This window comes from Limulus polyphemus, unplaced genomic scaffold (assembly GCF_000517525.1).
Source record: "Limulus polyphemus unplaced genomic scaffold, Limulus_polyphemus-2.1.2 Scaffold1016, whole genome shotgun sequence".
Classification (NCBI taxonomy): Eukaryota; Metazoa; Arthropoda; class Merostomata; order Xiphosura; family Limulidae; genus Limulus; species Limulus polyphemus.
This window is the reverse complement of record NW_013666626.1, coordinates 342303-360002: the sequence shown is the minus strand read 5'-3', so window position 1 is coordinate 360002 and position 17700 is coordinate 342303. Positions and strand designations below refer to the sequence as shown.

General features: G+C 35.4%; 1 long non-coding RNA gene across 1 annotated transcript in view; it reads right to left on the bottom strand.

The window, feature by feature from the left end:
• Positions 1-5219: 5219 nt before the first annotated feature.
• LOC111086318 overlaps positions 5220-17700 on the bottom strand; it is a 15073-nt gene continuing 2592 nt past the window's right edge. Inside the window, exons 2-3 of the long non-coding RNA XR_002611040.1 lie at positions 14576-14579; positions 5220-5230 (exon numbers count right to left, since the gene is read on the bottom strand). This is a non-coding gene — a long non-coding RNA (uncharacterized LOC111086318). The remainder of the gene's footprint in view (positions 5231-14575; positions 14580-17700) is intronic.

The following is a 17700-nucleotide window of genomic DNA, read 5'->3' as shown; positions in this document are numbered from 1 at the left end:
TATGAAAACACGCGCATGCTGTTCTTGTTTACGTGCCATGCGTCTCAGTGCTTTCAGGCAGCTAATTCTATAGCCAACATAATTTTCTTTCATTGAACTTGTTTCAAAATGCAACCTGTACAAAAATCAGGAGCCCAGAAAATAAAAAAACAACAAATATGCGAGGAACAGTGAAAAACGAAACTGCTAAATTGTTAAAGCTGGATACGTTTTTCACGCCAAACTCAGAAAAAGACCAACACGATGAAAACAGAATCAACTGCAGGGGATAACGAGGACAACAGCCCGAATATTGGCTCACATAATTCTAATACACTACATACACTGATCTTAGCTGGACTAGTGACAGAGATCCAGATCGAAAGATATTCGTGAATGTGTTTGGCCTATGGGGAGACAACATATCTGAAGAATTGAAAAACTTTTGGATTGTGGTGGTAGTGAAAATTGTCGACACTGTGATAGAGGTTTTCAAATCTTGGGCATAGTTCAAAGTGGAAAAGGTTATCGCCAATACTGTTTGAAGGATATCTTCTCACGTGTGCATCCACTGACAGGAGACCATACTGTTTTCCATGTAAACTTTGTGCAAAAGCACATGGCCTCTTTATTTGTGGGTACAATGACTGGAAACACAGGGTTGGAAGGCTTTCGCCTCATGGGAACAGCAAAATATACAGAGAGGTCATGATAGCAACGTGCACAAGACAATCAGGTATCGGCTGTGTAGACAATAATGTTGTATCGTTGTTTGAGAATGAACGTGATTATTGGCGTAAAGTGCTACAAAGGGTGGTTAAGTTTCTCTGTGAACGAGGACTTGCATTGCAAGGTAGAGACGAAATCCTAGGGTCTACACACAGTGGTAACTATCTTGGTATACTAGAACTTCTATCAGATTATGACTCATTTAATGCTGAACACATAAAGCACTTCATCAACAAAGGCAATGGACATACGTCATTTCTATCGTCTTCTATTTGTGAAGAACTAATACGTCTTATGGGTAACAACGTACTTCAGGATATTTTCAAGGAATTACAATCAACTAAATTTTATTCACTGACTGTCGATTCAATGCTAGATGTCATACATTTTAACTAACTCATTTTTGTGGTTCGTTACATTTTCCCAACTGGTTCTGAAGAAAGATTCCTGAAGTTCTTACTAATGTCAGGCCACAATGGCCAAAACATGGCTGAAATGATACTGGCCATTTTGGATGAGAAGGGTATTGATATAAAAAATGTTGTGGTCAATCTTACCATAATGCTTCCAATATGGCTAGAAAATATAGTGGTGTTCAAGCTATCATCTGTGACAGAAACCCTAATGTACTATATATATATACCATGTGCAGTTCACTCATTAAACTTGGTTGGAAAAAGCTGTGTCGGGTGTTGCCCTGTGGTTGTAAGATTCTTCTACATAGTAAAAATGTCATACAATTTCTCTCTGCATCAACACATCACTGGTAATTCCTTTGTGGCAAACTAAAACCTTTAGGACTATGTGTTGTCAAACAACCTTCTGAAACTCGGTGGTCGGCAAGATATGAAGCTACTTCGATCCTTTTGGAAGGTTATACCCTCATAGACGAAGTGCTGACATCCCTGACAAGTGACGTTTGAGCATAAAGCTGTATGAAGAAAAGAAGCTTGATAAATCATTGATAAATTTGGAGAAATAGATTCGAGTATTCTCATCGTTATTTGGCATACATTCTTGAAACGATTCCATCACACAAGTCTCGCACTCCAACAAACTGGCTTAGATCTCAATGTTGCTATGCCATTATTGGATGCCCTTATCCAATTTGTTGAAGATAAGAGAACAAGATTTGACGAATTCGAAGACCGAAGTGCTGAACTATGTGGTCATATTGAGTATAGTTCAGTTCAGAAGCGCGTCCTGGTGCTCAACCATCGCCATGATGATGGAGATCCAGAGGATATCATACTATCACCCAAGGATAAATTCAGAACTGAAGTATTTATTTTTGTTGTGGTCGACCAACTTGTCACTGTATTAAAATATCATCTTGATGCATATAAAGATGTTGCCACCAAATTTGGATTTATTTCCAAATTACCATCTCTTTCATGTCAAGAAATCAGCCAAGCCGCAAAATGACTTGTACATTCTTTTTCGAACGATATTGAAACCGAGATAGGAAACGAATTGATCCAGTTTTCCACACTGGCAATTTCAGAACTTCGATGTTCATTCACACAATCTGAACCAACAGAATCAGTGGAGTTAAGAATGTACCTCTGTCTCCATAGACAGGCTCTTGTCCAAAGATTTTCTAATGTTGGGATAGTGCTCATAATATACTTGTCCATGATGGTATCAAACTGCAGCGGGGATCGGTCGTTTTTGAAATTGACACGAATAAAAGTGGGTTGAGGAAAGAATAGGACAAAGCCAACTAAAGTGTCTGTCTATAACGAACATAGAATGTGGCATACTTCGAAAGCTAGACTTTTCGAAACTCGCTGACGAGTTCAATTATAATAAAGCCAGAAAAAAAAAAAACTTTATACAGTTATATGCAGGTTCTAATCGAGTTGTCTTCATGATCATTCATGAATGAATAAAATGTGTTTACGCACGTTTGTGGTTTGTTTATATTTTTTCCAGTGTAACAAAACTACATATATCATTAAAATGTTCTTACATGTATGTCCTTAACACTATGATTTTGACAGAGAAGTTGACTCAGTTCGCTAGAGATCAATATATAGATGATGGGAAGGAGGGGGAGGCTTTTGTTCTTCTAGTGCCCCGGAGCCCAAGCCACCCTAAATCCGTCATGAACATATCTGTAGAAAATCTGGGAGCTAGTCAAGCATCACATGGCATGGTTTGAATAAATGTAATATAAGCTTCTTCTGAATCTTTTAAACAGAGGATAACTGGTTATTCTTTGTGAATTTTCACAAAGTCAATAGCTAATCTTTTATCTATTGATAATATAAAAGTTTGCGTAAACTTAATGTTCTCTTAGCTTACGTAAAAAAATATAACCTAACTTTCTGTTACAGTAACGTTATTATAATTTTGAAGTTTTATGTTTTGCGTAACATTGTACAGGAATACTCACGAGCAGTATTATCCCGACTCCAACTGCAGCTAACTAAAAACAATATAAGTACATGTTAATTTCAAGGTTTATTGGATTTCAAAGTTTAATGGTAAAATGAGAAGTTCTAAACTAAATTGATCGCCCGTCTTCTAAAGACATATACATGCATATTTATAATTTTCGTATTTCCCAGATTAACACCTTATATTTTAAAATATCCCACATTTTTACTAAAACTAATTTAACTAATTATTTTACTAATACTTAGTTCTTTACTAAACTAAATTGATCGCCCGTCTTCTGAAGACATATACATGCACATTTATAATTTTCGTATTTCCCAGATTAACACCTTATATTTTAAAATATCTCACATTTTTACTAAAACTAATTTAACTAATTATTTTACTAATACTTAGTTCTTTACTAAACTAAATTGATCGCCCGTCTTCTAAAGACATATACATGCACATTTATAATTTTCGTATTTCCCAGATTAACATCTTATATTTTAAAATATCCCAAATTTGTACTTTTATCTTTGCTAAAATGAAATTATCTTGAAAAATGTAGTTCATTTGCGTCTGTTCCTGATTTCCCGCTGATGAAGTCAAAGTATGAGAAAATATTTTTATAACAGCTCAATTCGTAACAGATAAGTATAGATAATTCAAAAATACTGAACTGTTTTATGGCTTTCTATTTTGTTATATCAACCCCATAGGGAGGATGACATATTGTATTACTCATGTGTTGTTTTTTTTTTCTTTTCAACAACTACAAATATGTAGTTTATATTTCCAAGCCAATCATCTTGAAACTTGGAGGACATATAGCTTGGTTCAATTTGCACAGATTGGTGCTTATTTTTTCATTTAATCCCTTTTACATTTTTGAATATCAAAGGTCAAATATTGCAAAAACATATTTTGGCCTGCAGTTCCCTTATATTTTCATTAATCCAAATGAGACTTAGCACAAAGAACCTCGACATTAAGGGCACCCTTCCAACTGTGTCCAAATGCCTTCTAAAACAAGGTATCCTTAATTAAAAAAAAAAAACCACGCAAGGCTGGAATCCATACTGACCATACTAAATTTCTGAATTTTAAGCCATTCTGTTTGGTGTATGCAGGACACGGGGGTTTGTGAGTTGTAGGTTGCCATGACATTGTGCGTTGCCAACAGGAGATCTCATAGAGTGGATTAGCTGTGCCGCTGAAAATAAAACAACAAATCACTGCTTGTGTCATTAGACGGTTTACGTAACACCGTACTACGATACTATCAAGAGCGACAAATCATGTGCACATTAATAAGCCAAATTGATCCCTGCTCCAAGAACCCTTATGGAATGTATCAGCTTATGTATCCTATAGTGTTTATAACGAGAATTACCCAGAATAATAAGATCGCACTTTGAATCTGTGAAAACGTTGATTACCGTATATGGTTCGGAATCGATCCATAATTGTTTCGAGGTGTCCGTTAATCGAGGTTCTACTTTATCTTAGAATGACCCCCACAGATTAAGCAGTCATACTTGGGATTTTTTTCCTTTATATTTGACAGAGTTCAAAAGCTAAAAATTTGCAAAGTTAGGGTTTTAGACATGCCATTCCATTATATTTCGACCAATCTGCATGAGACTTGAACAAAAATACCTTGCGACAGCCCCACAGACAGAAACAGAAAGATCTGGGATTTGTACCTTTCTTGGGATTCTACAGCAATCAAAGGGCAAATAATTTCGCAGAGTTTTTGGTCTGCTATTCCTCTACATTTTGCTCAATCTAGATGCATCTTTGCACAAAGATACCTTGCGACAATCCCCACAGACTGAAGCAGACAAGTTTGGGATTTGAACCTTTCTTTTAAGTTTACATGGGTCAAAGTTCGAAAATCTTTGCTATTTATGTAATAGGGAGCTCTAAACCTAGGAGCATCGTCTGCATACGTTAACGTTACAAGGGGTTTTAACAGTGTTTCTATTCATTTAATGCATAAAAGTGCATATATATATGGTGTCAACGAATTGGCATTATTTGCCTAAACATTGCCTGAAAAGTGTTGCCACTGTGAATAAATCTATTTACGCAAAAACTTACTGTCCTTTGTACTACAAAATCACAATTTAGTGTGCTCTAATACCTCTATCCCATAATGAAGTCTCAAGTTGATGTGTGTTAAGTGTTTATCACTCTGAAATATATTTTTTGTAACTTATAGTTTTAGTGTTGTAATTTATTTATTAGATAGAGGGAGTTGTGGGGATTTGGTAATGTAAAGAGACCTGGGCCCGGCATGGCCACGTGGTTAGGGCGCTCAACTCGTAATCTGCGGGTCGCGGGTTCGAATCCACGTCACACCAAACATGCTCGCCCTTTCAGCCGTGGGGGCGTTATAATGTGACGGTCAATCCCACTATTCGTTGGTAAAAGAGTAGCCCAAGAGTTGGCGGTGGGTGGTGAGGATTAGCTGCTTTCCCTCTAGTCTTACACTGCTAAATTAGGGACGGCTAGCGCAGATAGCCCTCGTGTAGCTGTGCCCGAAATTCAAAACAAACAAACCTTCCCTGCCTTGAATTCCACTCTCTTGAAATCAACTGAATTCTGAATTGAATCAACTAAATATCAAATAAGGTGAACGGGGAAAAACAAAGTGCATTCGGTCGAGAATGTTTGGCTTTCTAGTTTAAATCGTTTTCTTTAAATAAAACATACAAAGAAAAAAGTTGCAAATCTTACTTGTTTTATAGGCAATTTAGCTGCTAACAAAGATCGCTTCCGTTTTAAAGTTTAATAATGTACATGAAGCTGTTTGTATCAGAACTCTGTTACTGCTGTTGTGGTATTAGGATGTTCATTTATAGTCTCATCCTGTTCAATAAGCGCCACGTGTGTGGAAGATGGTTCTGTAATTTAATTTTAGAGTATGAGTAATGTTTTAGGGTGTAAACGAAATTAAATGTATTGGTATATGATCTAAAACAATAGAGTGCTACACACTAGAAGCGATACTGGTTGATTTCGTTCCTATACACAGTGTTCTATAGCAGTGCGCCCGTACACAGCAATACGGGGTGAAATAGGTCCAAGTTAGAAACAGGATCGTGAAATAAAATAGTTACTTAAAAATAGTTTGGTGAATCAAAAGCGAATTAGATTTTCAAAGATATTAAGATTTAAAGCTAAATGTTTTCATTTGTTTATTTCAAAATATTCGCGCATAGCCATCTCTAACTTTTGATGGATGGAAATAGTCAACAGCACCCACCGCCAAATTTTAGGCTTTGCTTATCTGATTGAATAGTGGGATTTGAATTTCACTCTTGTAGCCCACCCTCAGCGCCGTTTTTGAGGCAACAGAGAGAGAACCACGAACCCTTGTATTCACAGTCTGAGTACGCTAACCACTAGGCCAAACCCGGCTCCAAATGCTTAGAGTAATAATAAAACAAACTATTCAATCACTTTGATCATTTAAGATGGTGATAAGTCAAACCATGAAAGTGTTTTGTTTTTTTAAATTAAATTTGCATTTAGCAGTGTTTATAGTCGTGCTACTCGTCAAGGCATTACCTATCCCTGTGGTATGGCATAATGAAACAACATCATATTTCAGATTTAACGAAAAGTTTATTTGATAAAAGTAGAATGTCATCTGATAAGTAAAACAAACTGTGCTTACTTTTCTATTACTTTGTTTATCATATACTCTTATGTAGAGTAATAAAGATCAGCCATTTTCCCTCAAGCTTATCCTCTTAGTAACAAAAGTAACTTACTTAACAACCACTTATTTTGATTTTTTGATACACCGGAAAGGAGACGCTAAGGAAAGTGTACATTTTCATACATATTTCAACCTATGTTTTAGTAATTCATTGCGTTAGATCAGACATGAAAGAAAATATCATGATACATCACTGTGTAAACATTCGCTAGCGTACAGATTTCTTGAATATAAAGTACATTTAAACACAGATACGTTTTGGAGCTAACCAGTGCTATATGCTGTCAGTATGTACATATATACAATGATGGAATATGAAAACAAACAAATAACACACATACAGGATTCCTGGTGTCACAAACAATGAGTAATTGCAACTAAATGGTCCCTTAATGATTAGTACAAAACATAATTATAGCAAATACAAAAGACAAGCAAATAAATGGTACAAAGCTAGCATTCTGTATTTGCCACACAAAGCAGTACAATTTATTTTTTCTTTTTTGCTACAATAAGTTTATCGATGTGTAATTATGGTATATTGTTCCAACTGTTCTGTGTTACTCCACAATGCTCACCCAAGTTGTTTGATTGCCGTTTCATCTTCTTAGTTCCATATAAGTCCATACGCCATTAATAATATCCATATTGGAAATTATTACATGCATATTCTTAATTTTCACCGTTCCATCGACCTCTTTTTCCTTTCCTGGTATGGTTTCATCAAATTTCTACATGCTCGAAACCACGAAAGATGAATTCTTGCCCACTGGGTCTTGTTCCTGAAGCAATGACATGATAGGTAAAAATCTACTCGTGTCAGCAGTCAGGGTGCTGCAATTTTGTGTAGATTTCCAATACCATTGGCTAATATGTAAGCCAATGACATGATAGGTAAAAATCTACTCGTGTCAGCAGTCAGGGTGCTGCAATTTTGTGTAGATTTCCAATACCATTGGCTAAGATGTAAGCCAATGACATGATAGGTAAAAATCTACTCGTGTCAGCAGTCAGGGTGCTGCAATTTTGTGTAGATTTCCAATACCATTGGCTAAGATGTAGCACACGTGTCAGCAGTCAGGATGCTGCAATTTTGTTATAAAATACAAATTAGCATGAAGAAACCTCAGTGGATATGAGCTGCTTATAAACCACTGCTTAAAAACGGGCATCAGATTTCAAACAATGGAATGAGAAAATCTGGAAGAGGGTGTTCATTGGCAACGATATCAAGATCAAAGTACAACATCTACAATGAAGCATACTGGAGGAACAACAGAAGTAACATTTACTCCTGTACTTATAGCTATGTCATTGGTAAGATCTATACTGAGTTGTCGTGATCATGTAAAGAGTATACCCTGAGTTACTTAACATCACTTTTAAAGAGTTTCGGTATTCTACCTTCATCGCTACTAATATCAATAGTACTGCTTTCGTGTACTGTCTTCAGATTTTCCAAACAACTCCTACTAAATCATCTAACTCAATCTGTCGCATGAAATATCCTTAGTTATATACCCTGAGTTACTTAACATCACTTTTAAAGAGTTTCGGTATTCTACCTTCACCGCTACTAATATCAATAGTACTGCTTTCGTGTACTGTCTTCAGATTTTCCAAACAACTCCTACTAAATCATCTAACTCAATCTGTCGCATGAAATACCCTTAGTTAGCCAAAACGTAAGTTTCTACACGTTTGTCATTTAGAATTTTCGTTTTAAGAGTCTGTAGTTCTATAGCCATTACGTTGGTATTACACTGGCTAATTGGTTGGATGACAGCCAATCACAGTATATTTTCAACATGTGACTGTACTCTAGTGCAGATCATTTTCATACAACAGAAGGGAAGCAATCCCATAATAATCGCATTTTATACTCAGTTTATTCACTATTTCCATAATTATTTCTGATATGCGTATACAAGCATAATAATCAGGTTAACAATTTGTCCACCTGAACCCCTACACTACTCTTTAATGTTAGAGATTTTCTGAAGAAACGAAAACTGACTCTCAGTTTTAAATTCAGAAAATTTCATAGATAAAAAAAAACTAGTCATTTGCAAAATTTTGTAAACGAATAACGAATTTATCACAAGTCGGTGAATAAGTAAGGTTGTTAAGCGCAAAATGCTCTGCCCAATGCGGGTATCGAAACCTGATTTTCAGCACTATAAGCCTTCAGACTTAGCACTGAGCCACCGGGGGGAACGTCCAACAGAATAAACACCATATCAAAATAATTTAAAAATGGAAATTATTTTTGGTTATTTGTTATGTCTGAATTAATCTACCACAATGTAAATAATACTGATCTAATATTGACACTGATTAACGAATTATTTAAAACGTTCCTTCTTCAAGGCCCCCCAGTGACCCAGCGGTATGTCTGCGGACTTACAATGTTAGAATCCGAGTTTCGATACTCGTAGTGGGCAGAGCACAGATAGCCCATTGTGTAGCTTTGTGCTTAATTACAAACAAACAATCCTTCTTCAATCTAAAGTCAACTTAATGCACAAATTGTATATTTGTGAAAGTGGTTCTTGTAGAAATATGATTATACCATTATCGATCAGGTAATGTATATGATGATTTTTTTTTGAGTCAGTTAACATTATTAGAAGTTGAATTGTTAGCTTATTACTTGAGCACTAGTGTATCTTATAAAGTTTACAAATATTCAGGAGGAATTCGGAAAAACTTCCCTTTTCTAAAGAATTCCTTAAAAAGTACTTGATTCCAAATCCTTAAAATTCCTCATATTAGACATGAGCTAGAACTAAAATGTAAAAATTATGAAGGTTAGAATACCCACTTCAGTACGCTAGTATTTATTCGATATTTTTGCTTTATCCTATAATACATATATATACATATATACGATTTTGAATCGTAAATCAGCAAGTCATGACAAACACAGCCGGTATAATGTCGAGGTGGTTCGGAATGTATCAGAACTACATTTTCACATTGGCGTCCTCGTAGGTACTGTGAAGCCACCTAAAATTCTTCACTTTTGGGAATGGCATTCAACATACGTTTATGAGGCAGAATATACATGTACTCAGATGTCTTCAGGTCATCAATTTAGAATTTCCAAAGTGGTAACATGACTTGTACATAATGGAATTGGAAAACAAAGGAACATGCATGATCTTGATTCACCAGGTCCACTCACCAGGAAAAAAACTGAAACAAGTTGTATCCAAGCCGGGTTAAGCTTAGGGCGGTGAGAATTCGTGCACACAAAGATTAGTGGCATAAGCCGCCCATGTGTCCCAGACAACAAACAGAAAGTTAACCAAGAAGTTCTTCTGGAAAATACACAAATCACGTGTACAAAGTTGCTTCTGGAACATGCCTATTTAAACATAATATGCCTCAAGCAGCTGGATAATATAACAAATAGTCATGCTATTCCATACAAAAACATACTAGTCAAGTCTCTTTGGATTTCTATGCGATAAGACTGCTGATATGGGCAGTGGAGAACTATCGGCCTTGAATATTAGATGAGTTATGTAAAGCCACCAGGGAGAAAGGTTGTTCCTTGAACATGACTTTCTCTTTCAATTGACATTTCGCTGGGGAGCTATTGTTGAGATGCACAGTCGTCAGACAAAGCATGATCAGACGTGACAACCCGGGCTGTAACGACGTGGTGAGGCTTCTAAGTCATTTTAATATAACGTACTCAACCTCTCTAGAACAAAACATTTTTAATACTGTAATAGTTACAATACTTTATCGAAAAAAATGGTAAATAAGAGCCTCTTCACAAAAGCATACTTTACTAATTTATATAATTTGACGTACAAAAGTGATCTATTGTGAATTTGGGGTCAATGTGACGATGATTTGGTTCACAACATTAATACTCATTGTTTCTTGTTACGATACCTGTTTCGAAACTCTATCTGGAACTTGAGCAGATACATTCTTTGTGATTGAGCATTTACCACAAAATAATACATCACTGTCCTCATAATATAGATTGCAGAGATGTTATTCAGAGAATTATAAATATCTCAAACAGCAAGGAAAAACAAGAATCTTCATCTTAGCTTAATGGTAGACTTCTAATCCACATGGTAAGAGAGGGTTGACCACAAAACGTCACCATAGGACAAAGACAAAATAGAAACTAATGTTATAAAGCACTTATAATTCAGACCAAGGGATCCTATTGCGATACCCCACATTCCTTAGATTACATACATCAAATACTTTTCGAAATAACGTATACAGGAGAGAGAGAAATAACCGGAACTCATACCAACTTGTACAAGTGTCTGTCACTTCTTATGGTGAAATTTAACCATCCCAGAGAGTGGACACAAAGTCAACCTGGTACAAGCTTCCTTGAGATAGTATTGTAATATGTAACTTTGTTTTAAACAAGGATTAGATATTGGTTTACCAGAATGTAAATAACTACACAAAAAGTAGAGAAGTTATCTGAATATACCTTACTAAGTATTTATTCTAAACTTGTCATGGAAGGAAAAGATTAACAGTTATTTCATTTGCCCCCCCTCTCCTTTGTCTTATTGTCGTCTAACACCTGATGAGTAAAACTGAACAATATTGGGCAAATCAGAAAGTTAACTACTGGTTGTAAGATGAAAATTTATTTCCCTAAGGTGACCCACAAAACGCTATAACACATACATGAAGCCAACAAAGAATTACAAACAATTCCAACGACTAGTTATAACCAAAATAACGATGCAACTCAAATTAAATTAAATTGAAAATAAAACAAAACCAAAACTGATAATAATAAAATCAAATGAACTCAAAATAAAATAAATTGAAAACATAATTGATATTACAGAATTACAATCCAAAATACACAAAAATCTAAATAAACTAACATAACAGAAATTCACTAATTTCATTATAAAGATTCAAACTATCAGCTTATTTGAGAGAAAATGCACTTTTTGTTTGTTTGTAATTAAGCACAAAGCTACACAATGGGCTATCTGTGCTCTGCCCACCACGGGTATCGAAACCCGGATTCTAGCAGAAATACCGCTGTGCCACTGGGGGGGGGGGCATGCACTTGATGTTTTGACTGAATATTAAAAATTGATTCGTTGCATTATTTTTTTACTAAATTATGTCGATTATAGATTAGTATAAGATATGACAGATACATTAAGAAATATGTTATATGTTGTTTTGCACTAGACAGAGAAGCAAATGTAAATTACAGTTCATGTAGATGTAACAGGCCGTTAAATGTATTTTAGTTCAAAATGCAAAGTCATGTTAATATAAGCAAAAAAAAACTAAAAAATAATGCATTTAATTCCCAAATATATAGAAGGCTGCATTAGTTACTATAGTCCCATAATAGAGAAATTGTACAGATAAGATAAATAAGAACATTCATTAGATCTCCATTAGAAACTCTATTTTTGTTCACATAAGCGCATATTTTCCAGGTTTTCAATTTCAAGCCTGCGTCTATAATGTGCTAGAATACCATTCTCAGATTCTCAACTGCAGTTTGAAATGTACTATAAAAGACGAATATAACATACCATCTTCTAAATCAAGCATCTCTCCTTTTGTAGTCATCTCAGTGCAAGTTCCATCAGCTTCTCAAAAGTAGTAAATGTTTTACACCAGAAGTCGTACACTTCCAGAGTGCTGGAAACATTATTAGGTCTATACTCTTTATCCAGTTTGACTTTCCAGCACCTAGAAACTACACTTTGTTTATTGAATCAATGAACATCTTCCAATGTATCCAAACATTTAGCGATTTGTAGTAAAGGAAAGATCACAATGTGCAGTATTATGTTCTGCCATATAAAGTCCACACAGAACCTTGTCTTTTTTTCTATCTCCTATCTTTATGACAATTACCACTGGAAATAATCAAACACTCTCCAAAGGTAATATTTTAAACTTTCAACACCTTCTTCAGTTAAGCATTGAATGTTTCCTTGGCGCTCCAAAGATACTTTTATGGCAGTTGTTTTATTGGATGTGGATCACTTTTATCTATGTAATTATAAGTGTTTTTTGTTCAACCCACTCAGCCATCTGATCCTATGAACACCTCATCAAACTCTGAGCTAATATTACTGCATTGAGTTTAGATTGTTTCCGTGATCCTGAACAAGAGACATTCAATGTTTTGGATGGTGTATGTTTGTTCATGTATGAGGTACAATGGCTGTAACACCAGTTACTCAGTAGTGTGTGTCATTTCTACCTCTTTTTTTACCATGCTGATGACTATTCTAGCTGAAAGGTGATTAACTGAATGTTTGTAATTACAGACCAGCATTGGTAGAATATTCACACTCAGACAAGATCACTGTTTGAACAAGTGTAGCCTGCTGTTCAGACAAAAACAGTACGTTTCATGCACTAGCTCTATCACTGCATCAAGTGGTAATAATGCACTAGACTGAATATATTATACATCATGGAATACTGCTTGCACATTCAGGGTGAATTAATACATCTTCTTCAACATTTATGCATGCAGCCTAATATTTGGGAGCCAATCTGACTGGCGCTATATACATTTGGTAGAAATCTGCAGTTCACCTGTTGTGTATGCAAAACTGTTTATCAACTTACACAGTCGGTTCATCACTAAAATGTTAATGCCTGACGGATCATGAACAACTACCTTCATTTTGCATGTAATATTGCTAATACAAAATCAGAGATTTATCTATCCGCTCACATTTAGCTTATTGCCATTTGCCAAAATGAAGTTGGTGTAAAGTGGTATTTACCACAGAATGCCTTACACACAGCAATGTTATTTAAGGTTCTAGTTGTCCCAATATCTACTACAAACCCAACATCATAACTATGTATCATTATTGTCCCACACATCATTATGCCAATTTCATTGTTTTCTAAACCAGCTGAATTAATGTTTCATGTGGGCTAACTGATTCACTCACCCAAGCCTATGGTCAGTACCAATTCAGGAATGGGAAAGCTGCAGCCACAACTTGTAATCGAACTTCCTTTATCTGAATGCTTACTAACAACTGGTAAAAGAATCTGGACATTTATTAGACCAGTGACCAAGAAAGCTGTTCATAAATAAGTATCTCATCTTATTTCATAAGACATATTCTCGAGAACAACACCCTGCCATTCAATATTTTTAAACCACCCAAGCAGTGCACTTTCAAGATTTGAACATGCTCTTTGAATTGCATTCCCAAAGATAAAATCTGTGGCACAACTCACTGTAAATGTGTCTCAGTCATCAATTTGCTCCTCATCCAAGTGCTAAAAGTATCATGTGCAGGACCATCTAGGCAGAACATCAGGTATTGCACTGCCTGACTCCAAATCCATCTATTCCAAGTAACAACTTGCTTCAAATGCTTGAGAAAATGAACCAAACTTTCCCTAGCTTTCCACTTGAACCTGTTTCACCTTATCTAAGTAAATGGTGGTGCTTTAGAGCTTCGTTTCCAAAATCCAACATAAGGGTTCCAGGGAGGCCTCCACCTTCTCCTAGAAGTCTGAAGATGTGCACTTCCTTTCTTAATGTATGTGACATCTTTAGGTTACGTTTGTAGGGGGATGACTCACCACATAAAAAGTTAACCATCATTACTACTGTAATGAGGCAATGAGTCCTGAAACTGTTCATGGTTTTGAAGAATCATCAGTATATCTTACCAGCCTGAAATATTTCTGACTACTTCCTAATCCTGCTCCATATGATAGCATTACAATGTAATACACTAAGCTTCTTTTGGCATACACATCTTGTTATTTTCCTTGGCTGGTTGCTGTTCGATAGAGTGACTTCAACTGGCTGCTGTGGTTGGAGAGGTTTACACTAATATATCCAAAAGGACAACGATAAGCTAAAATCTAATATTATACAACACTTTTAAGTCAGACCATTGGGTCCTAGTGCATAATCTCAGAATTCTTAGGTTATTTGGGTCAATTACTATTTCAAATAACATTTACAGGGGAAGAAAGAACCACAAAATTTATGCCAACTGTATCAGCCCTTGAGATGGACTTGAACCACCATAGGAAGTTAAGATAGACACATGCTCAAATTTTTATAAGCTTTCATTGCAATGTGTAACTTTTAAATGTTTACAACCTTTTGCAATCTGGTTCACAGAATATCATTAACTACATGCAGAACACCTAGAAGAAAATTTAGAAAAATTACCTTAGTTATTAAATGTTAAAAATGAGTTATTTCAAGTGTGACAAGTACACCTTGATCTCTCAAGAGCTCATACAGTTTTGCATGTGCATTGAAATGGTATATGTATTATTAAACACTGTGATATCTTTTAAAGTGTAATTCAAACATTCTTCTGGCTACATCCATTCTATATGTTCTTCTGTTATTTGAGCTTTTAAATTTTTCACTTCCAATACCTCTAAAGTATGGGACTTTCCATCGAGAGATGCAATGATAACCACCTCTTCAGATTAGGCATAATCACTGGTATAGCCAGGAGTCCCCTGGGGTCTTTGAAAAGGTGGGCCACTGATATGAGGTGTCGAATTGAAATCTAAGTTCAAGCAGTGTTGAATGATAACACATTCTTCAACAATTTATCAGTCTATTGAATTTTATCACAAGCCTAGCATTTAGGTGTTAAGCCAATACCTTTTGCCGATGTTCATTTCAAAGAGTCAGTACCAAATCATTGTTCTCATATGCCCAAACAGAGAATGGCTCTCTCAGCCTTCATAAAAAAAAGGGATTTCGGTGCCATTTTATATGAAAAAATACTAAATGGACTTGTGATAGAGATTTTTATATCACGACACATGTCCTCTGTTATTAAGAACCAACACCAATGGAAAATCATTGGTTAAAAACCTTCCAAAGTATCTTACTTACTATACATTTTTGGTTATTTTATCACAGATATGTGAATCAACAGATGAATACTCCATTAAATGGTGGGTGCTTTCATTTCAGTAAGCGACTATCTGTGTTGTATTTCCCTCTAGGTATGCATCTTTTCTTCTTTTTTGATGTTTTAATCAGGATTTTCCATATACTGTGTGCCTTTCAATGCACTCAGAAAAATTTAAAGTTTGATATTTTATCTGTGAACAGGATAAAGCAGTCAATCAGCTCAATGTGGTTTAAGGTATGAAAAAGGACTGTAGTTTGTTTTCATATCCAAAAAATGCATAGCAACTGCTATAGGATCAGTTTGTGTAAGTCTAGTTCTTGTTACATAATCAAATCTGCAGTTGTTACAACCATTCACTGCAGATTGCAGAGACCAAGAAGAGTGGTTACCTTCTAGGATGTCTTAACTAGACCATGTGAAGTCAATGGTTGTTTTATATTTTACATGCCTCGAGTGTGATAGTTTGAGTTCATATAAGTTGTGCTTTAACCTGTACTATTGATTGGACAGAACTTATCAGTAGTTAGGATTGATCTTTCTCCTATACTTACTTAAGTTTGAGACTTGGAGATTCAACTTATCTTTACCACTCACTGCCTTTATCTCAATAGAGAAGATATTGTGCTCTAAATTAATGGAAGACATCATTGATATAGAAGTAGAGTTTGAGCTATAGCACTTGATTTTTGTATCAATACATGTGGAATTCATGAATGTGGCAAGTTGTATATCCAGCTCCTATCCTAGTGATGACAGCTCAATGGAACTGGTAACTATTGTTTCTTCAATGGGTGGAGCAGCTAACTATAAGGAAATGCCTGCTTCACTCAGTATGCAATGACATGAACGTCAGTCTCAATGACAGTGCAGATCAGCAACTTAGTGAAAATGGTGTATGGGGTAATTAACTGCAGGGGGAAGCTAAAGACATTACCAATAAATATGTCGAGGAAATCTTTGTAGAAACCATGGGATCAAAGATCTAAACCAACTGTATGCTGCGTTGTTTCATGAATGGAGTGCTGACAAAATACCTCGGAACAAAAAAACAAAAAAAAGAAGGCAAATTACCCAGCTGGAGCAGCTTTACTAGCTTCAGCCAAAATGAGCCTTCATGGCTAGAAGACCTCAGAATCGGCTACAGGTCATCTATCATCCAGAAGGTCCTAGTAAACATTCCCATAAACATTGTGTGAATAGATGACAATACTACTGAGCAATACTGAGCAAGAGCTGCAAACTGGATGGATGTCTACTACAACAAGTGGGTGCTGGCAAATCCAAGGCCAAATAGAGAAAATCAAGGTCAACAAAGAACTCAAACAGACACAGACTGAGTTAACTCAAACACACCAGAATCTGTAAAGAACTTGGGATATTTGTACATTATTTGTCTGATCTTGTAAGAGAGAAAGAATGTGACAATTCTCATGGTAAATCTTCCCTCTAAACTGCAATAAGGTAGCTCTCTTGCATATGTATTTATACAACTTCATCTATAAGTTACATTTTAAATAATTTAATTTTCAGTAGTGATTACTCTAAAGGGTTTAATTAATGTTGTTGTATTTTGTTTTCAATATAAACAATTTTCTTTTTGAGTTTTATTAAACTAATAGATTCAGTTTCGCTGTATACTGGTTTTATATATTTTTACTTAATATTGAACTGCACTGAACATTTTCTGCTATTATCATACCTTTTGATCCAAGCAAGATACTTACAAAGATCAGAGCCAAAAAAGTAACTCAGTAAATAACATAACTGATTAAATATACCAGTCTTAGTAGGAGCAAACATAAATATTTAATGTTTCTTCGTGTGTTTCACTATTGAGTTTCGTATTTCAGTTTTAAGTTTATTTACTATACTTTTGATATTGAATTTCGACCTATCTAAGGAAACTTTAATTTTTAAAAATTTAATCTAGGCTTTAGATTTGACTATGCTTTTATATATATATATATA